This window comes from Petromyzon marinus, unplaced genomic scaffold (genome assembly GCF_048934315.1).
Source record: "Petromyzon marinus isolate PM22_M1 ecotype Great Lakes invasive population unplaced genomic scaffold, UKy_Petmar_22M1.pri1.0 PM_G_Scaffold_46, whole genome shotgun sequence".
NCBI lineage: Eukaryota > Metazoa > Chordata > Hyperoartia > Petromyzontiformes > Petromyzontidae > Petromyzon > Petromyzon marinus.
Window position 1 is genome coordinate 1,673,755 of NW_027422998.1, and position 5,973 is coordinate 1,679,727.

A 5,973-nucleotide genomic window follows, 5' to 3' on the forward strand; every position below is an offset into this window, starting at 1 on the left:
TGTCTGTTTGGAAGTAACCTGTACAGAGAACTCAGGTGAGACCCGTTGTTCTTGTGATACAGGTCAAACGGTGTTTTTGTGATCCACGAAGCATCTCGAGCAACTCATTGTCTTTGAAATAGGTAGCACACTCAGATCATTCATGAGTTACAATGCATACCACTTGAAAGTTACACGTATAGGAGGAGGTACATTCTCTACAACACGAATTGTAGTTTTGTCTTACGTGGTGACGTAGATTTTGTCTAGCTAGGACTAGAAATGCTCCTTGCTGATTCACGTCTGGATGTTCGTAACCATCGGTTGAAGCAAACCCCACTGCTGTTGTTGAGACGCTGTGCACCAATAAGGGTCCAAGACATTGACGGCCTTCAGGCCAGGAAATTCACAACATTTGCACACAGGACGCATTCACGCAAATACCCCATGCTCCGTTTTGAAGTTTTGAAATGAAGCATCTTTGAATTGTGTTGTTTTGAATTAGATGATTTTATTTCTTCATTAAAAGCTTGTGGAAGACTTCATTGAAAAGGACATTTCATGTGAATTTTCTCTCGTCATTAAGTAGATGGCCTTGCCGGGGGTTCGGTTCGATGCGGACTTTCACCTGTTTGGGATTGCGGGATCGAGATAAGGCGACACGGAGCTGGCCGTGCGAGAAGACCGCCGTCTGCAGATCGATTCCAACGTAATCGAACGTCTGTCCCTGCGCCTCCGTCGTCCATGCAGGGGGTGCGTAGGTTTGCAGCGCCCCCTGCATGAAAACAACGGAAAGTGCAGCGCTCATCACAGATAAATAAAGTTGCGCGCTTATATTTAAAATGTTTTTCTTTTATAAGGTGATGTTGAAATCAGAAAGTGTTTGGCCAGTTGATGATTTCAATCAGATTTATTCATTTATTATGAACCACATATCTGAGCTTTTGTGGTCCTGTTGAGCTAAAGTTGGAAAAAGTCCGTGACTTTAACTTCGCTCAATATTGTAAACGTGTTTCTATTATTTAGGTATTGTTTAATACAAACTACTTCAGATAATGGGTTTCAAGATGTACTTGAATGGCACGTTCGTTGTTCCGGTGTTTAATGGCTTGGACGTCATGGCAAATGGCTTCCATCGATGTGGAAGTCAATGGTGGATGATAATTTGACATTTCGGTGTTGATTTGGAGTAGATTGTTTAACTGTTGCATACCGGGTGGTGAAATGGTTTGCCGAGTACCTGAACTGTTTGACCAAGTGAATTCATGAAGAGTTCGATACGAGTTTGAGCGTTAATATTCTTGCGGAACAACAAAGGTCGGATATTTTAAATATTCCTGATCGTACGTTTATTGCGACAATGTTCAAGGGGAACACGTGTGGAGGAGAGTTCCGGGTGAAGTCTCCCCTTACCTGGCAACCATGGTGGCTGTCCGCTGATCACTCTCGCTCCGTCACAGCTACGAGCTGTAGGGATGGGACGCTCCACCCTGGCGCTGTTTTCATTCACAGCACCAAGACTGGAGAGCCTCATCCCTGCAGTTCCCTCCTGTCGTGCCGCATCATTTACCGCGTAACGAGGCAACGTTTTCATGAGCAGTGCGTTCCACTACGAACCCACACGAGCGAACCATGTGCAACAGTGTGCATACATACAGACACGAACAAACACGCGGGTGCACATACACACACGAGCGCTTACTTGCAAACACGGACGGGTGGAGATGCACGCACGAGTGTGGTCACCACCTGGCTAGCTACACTAGTCACGTGATAACTAGTATAGTAAACTATACACTACACTATACACTACTATAGACTACACTATACACTACACTATACTAAACTATACACTGCACTATACACTATTATACACTACACTATACACTACACTATACACTACTATACACTACACTACTATACACTACACTATACACTTTTATACACTACACTATACACTACGCTACTATACACTACACTATACACTACTATACACTACTATACACTACACTATACACTACACTATATACTACACTATACACTACTATACACTACACTATTATACACTACTATACACTACACTACTATACACTACACTATACACCACTATACACTACTATACACTACACTATACACTACACTATACACTACTATGCAATACACTATTATACACTACACTATACACTACTATACACTACACACTATACACTACACTACTATACACTACACTACTACACAGTACACTACTACACTATACACTACACTATACACTACTACACACTAGTGCTGCACAAGTCCCCAAACTGCAAAGACAAAGGCTCCCCAATGTAGACTGACGCATCCACAGACGCACAATGGACCCACGGACTCGCACAGAAACCCACGGACTCATCGACTCCCACTGGGCGTGTGCTGTTAGCGAGCACCGGTGAGGGTCGCGATGGAACAACACCAGGGGCTGGTGTGGACAGAACCACGGCTGGCCGCTCGTCTCTCAAATTCTGATGTTAGCACCCCCACCCACCTCACCACCTTAATTATGGCTGAGTCCACCTAAGTGACGCTCAGGACTGCTTCAGGTAAGGGGCCGACCTTAAATGACGTCACGTGATTTTAGAGGATTTTTGACCCCCCCCATCGTCACACGACGTCACACAAAGTCAGACCCCTCCCCCTCAATTATGACGTCACAAAGTTCTGCCCCCCTCCCCCCCCAAAAATAAAACATGCTTCAAATCGCTTTAAACTATTGTTGTCATTGTAGTGCGTTGTAAATGTGGCGCTGCACTCTGATGTAGGTAGAAAACATTACAAAGTTTATTTAAGTAGAACGCGTTTATATTTATTTAAAGTTGCGCAATTTGATGTGACGTCACTTTTCTCAAACCCCCCCCCCCCTTGTCACACATCGTCACAAACGTCTGACCCCGCCCCCCCCCCCCCTCTAGGTGCGTGACGTCATTCACGGACGGCCCCTAATTGTCGCTGGTATTGGACGTGAGCGAGAATGGCGCAGCGCCGCTAACCGCTACGCCATGATGGTGCCCTTACCTGCATGAACGGAGACGCGGTCAGACGATGCGTGAGTCGCTGGTGCAGGCAGGACGAGTGATCTCGGGCGTACCTCCTGACATGGAAGGCGAGGGAGGTCGGAGTGCGCGTGTGAAGAGAGACGGCAAGGGGCAGGAGGAGAGGGGGGCGATCGGACGGAGCGGAAGCAGGAGCACGAGGGCAGGAGAGGCAGCGGAGCCGTGGAGGAGTCTGGGCGCGCTTGATGGTGAAAGTTGACGTGGACGCACGCTGCAGAAGAGAAGAAAATCTTCACGCTCGGCGCCACACACAGCCAGACGTAGCTCACCTCATCCGTCTTGCTGATGATGTGTAGGACGACTAGACTCTGATTGTCTTGTAGCTCTGTGGAAAGAAGGAGAGATGTCTTGGGTCCAACAAGGCCCTCTGCCACCGGTATGGGCGGGGGGGGGGGTACCCTAGTGGAGGGCTGAGCGTGGGAGTGAGTCGAGGGGAGGGTGAGTGGTGGTTGACATGAATTTTAATTCCTATACATGCTATGTATTGTAACATTTATTGTCGTATGGTTTTACATATGGTAGAACATATAGGCTATTAGACGAGGACCAATTCAGTGGTAACATCGTTAACACGGACCCACATCGTCATCAGGGACCCACATTGTCAACAGGGATGCTCGCCTCGTCAATAGAGACCCACATCAAAAGCGACGCTCATCTCTTTAATCCGGACCCATATCATCAATCGGGACCCATATCATCAACAGTGACCCACAACATGAATATTGACACTCACCTCGTCAGTAGGGACCCACATCGTCAACAGTGACCCACAACATGAATATGTTCACGTTTTTCTTTTGTTGCGGTTGCACCCGAGTCAAGAGCCGCACGGCTCACAGGGCTCTGCACCTGACACATGAAACTTAAATTAAACTGAAGACGACGTCTCACCAGCATGCATCTATCCTCCACGCGTGGCCTCTGTCACGCGACTTCCACGATTTCGCCTGAGAGTCTCCCGCCGCGTGCCCCCATAGGTCTTCTCCATCGGTCACTCGACCCGCGTAGACCATTCATCCGCATGGTCCACGTGGTCAAAGAAGAAGTTGGTACCAGCCGAGGCAGCACAACGCCAGTAACACAGACTCACGTTAATGGTCGATAAGAGTGAAGTACAGTACGTCATAACCCACTCATTTCAAATGTTTGCCACATTATTCGTTGCTATTGGTCACATAAAGAACTTGGAATTGCTAATGCTGTGCCACCTCAGGTTCTAAGGCAAAGTGAAATGTCTGCTCTGGGCCGGTCAAGGACACCATTTCTGGGATGAAACTATCACATTCACGACACGTGATAAAGCATTTAAGCAGTATGCCTGCTGTAATCATAGCAGGTACCACCACAGTATGCCCTGATGTAATTATAGCAGGTACCACTAGTCGGTATGCCTGCTGTAATCATAGCAGGTACCACCACAGCCAGTATGCACTGCTGTTATAGCATAAAAAATATAACGATACTATCATAGAATGTTAACTAAACGAGCATAAATTTGTAACTAATTTAGGATAAACATTAAACTTAATGAGTATGGATAAATAAACTACATTAGCATACAGATTAAAACTAATTAGCATACCAAAATTAGCATAGGACAACCGTTGACCAATCGCTGCGCACCATCGCCGGAGACGCTCCCAGGTTTGCCTCTCGACCAATCGGATCGCTGGCCTTCCCCCCCCTCCCCACTTTGGCACGCGGCGACCAATCAGATCGCGGGAGGACGCTACCATTTATAATGCCCTGCAAGCTGAACCCCGCGCGCCCATGTGCGTGTGAGTGTTTAGTTTTGTTTTAATTATTTTAATCATTAAAGTTCGCGAGTGTCAAGGTAAGCTACGTTGACTTTCTTTTTTAAAACATTTTCTCAAGAGAACCGTTGTTGCTGCTGCTGCGACTGTTGTTGTGAAAGGCCCGGTACACCCTGAGCCCTTGCCTAGACTAGGACAGCCTTGATGTCACGTGGGTCCACACTCTTTGCTTTCGGTAAAGTCACGGAGGTAGAAAATAAAATGTATTTATTATTTAATTTAATTACATTTTATTTTATATCTACGTTAAATTTCATTTAAAATTTTAATTAATTTAATTAAAATGTATTTTATACCTACGTAATTTTTTTTTATAAATGAATGAGTTTTATAATTTAATTTAAATTTATTTTATACCTACGTTAAATTTTATTTAAATTGTAATCAATTAAATTGTATTTATTTTATTTCATACCTACGTTAAATTAAATTGAAATTTTTGATAAATTATCATATTTTTTTTACATTTATTTTATTTAATACCTACGTTTAATTTAATTTTTAAAATATATTACATTACTTTATTTAAATTAATTTTATTTTATACCTACGTTAAATTACATTTTTAATAAATTAAATTTATTTTATTTAAAAATTTTAAATTAATTAAATTTATTTTATTTAAATTGCATTCATTTTATACCTACGTTAAATTAAATGAAATGCTTTAATAAATAAAATTAATTTTATTTAAATTAAATTTATTTTATTTCATACCTACACATGTACAGTCATTTTAACTGCTCTGACTGCTACAAGCTAAGTGTGGCCTGGAATCGTATTATTAAGTAATACATTTTACAATTACAATTCCTTATAGAGGAACCCCATACTAATGAACTGACTACGTATATATATAATTAAAAGACCGCACGCAGATATCGCAAAAAGGACCCCGTTGTCAATGATATAATTCGATGTACGTACAGCAGTTGCATGCAGTTAATGATGTACGTACAGCCGTTGCTGTACGTACATCATTAAAATTACACCGATTGTAATACGTCACCAAAGACGACACAATTTTAATTTGACCCCCGGGTCTGATCGCGTTAACTGTGCAGGTGGCGGGTCTAGAGGTTACTTGC

At 43.4% G+C, this 5,973-nt stretch overlaps 1 long non-coding RNA gene across 1 annotated transcript; it reads left to right on the top strand.

Moving 5' to 3' along the window:
* Positions 1-1,534: 1,534 nt before the first annotated feature.
* LOC142917335 (uncharacterized) lies at positions 1,535-4,909 on the top strand. Its single transcript, XR_012936969.1, has 2 exons — positions 1,535-2,407; positions 2,928-4,909. It is a non-coding gene; the product is annotated as an uncharacterized LOC142917335 (long non-coding RNA).
* The last annotated feature ends 1,064 nt before the right edge of the window (positions 4,910-5,973 follow it).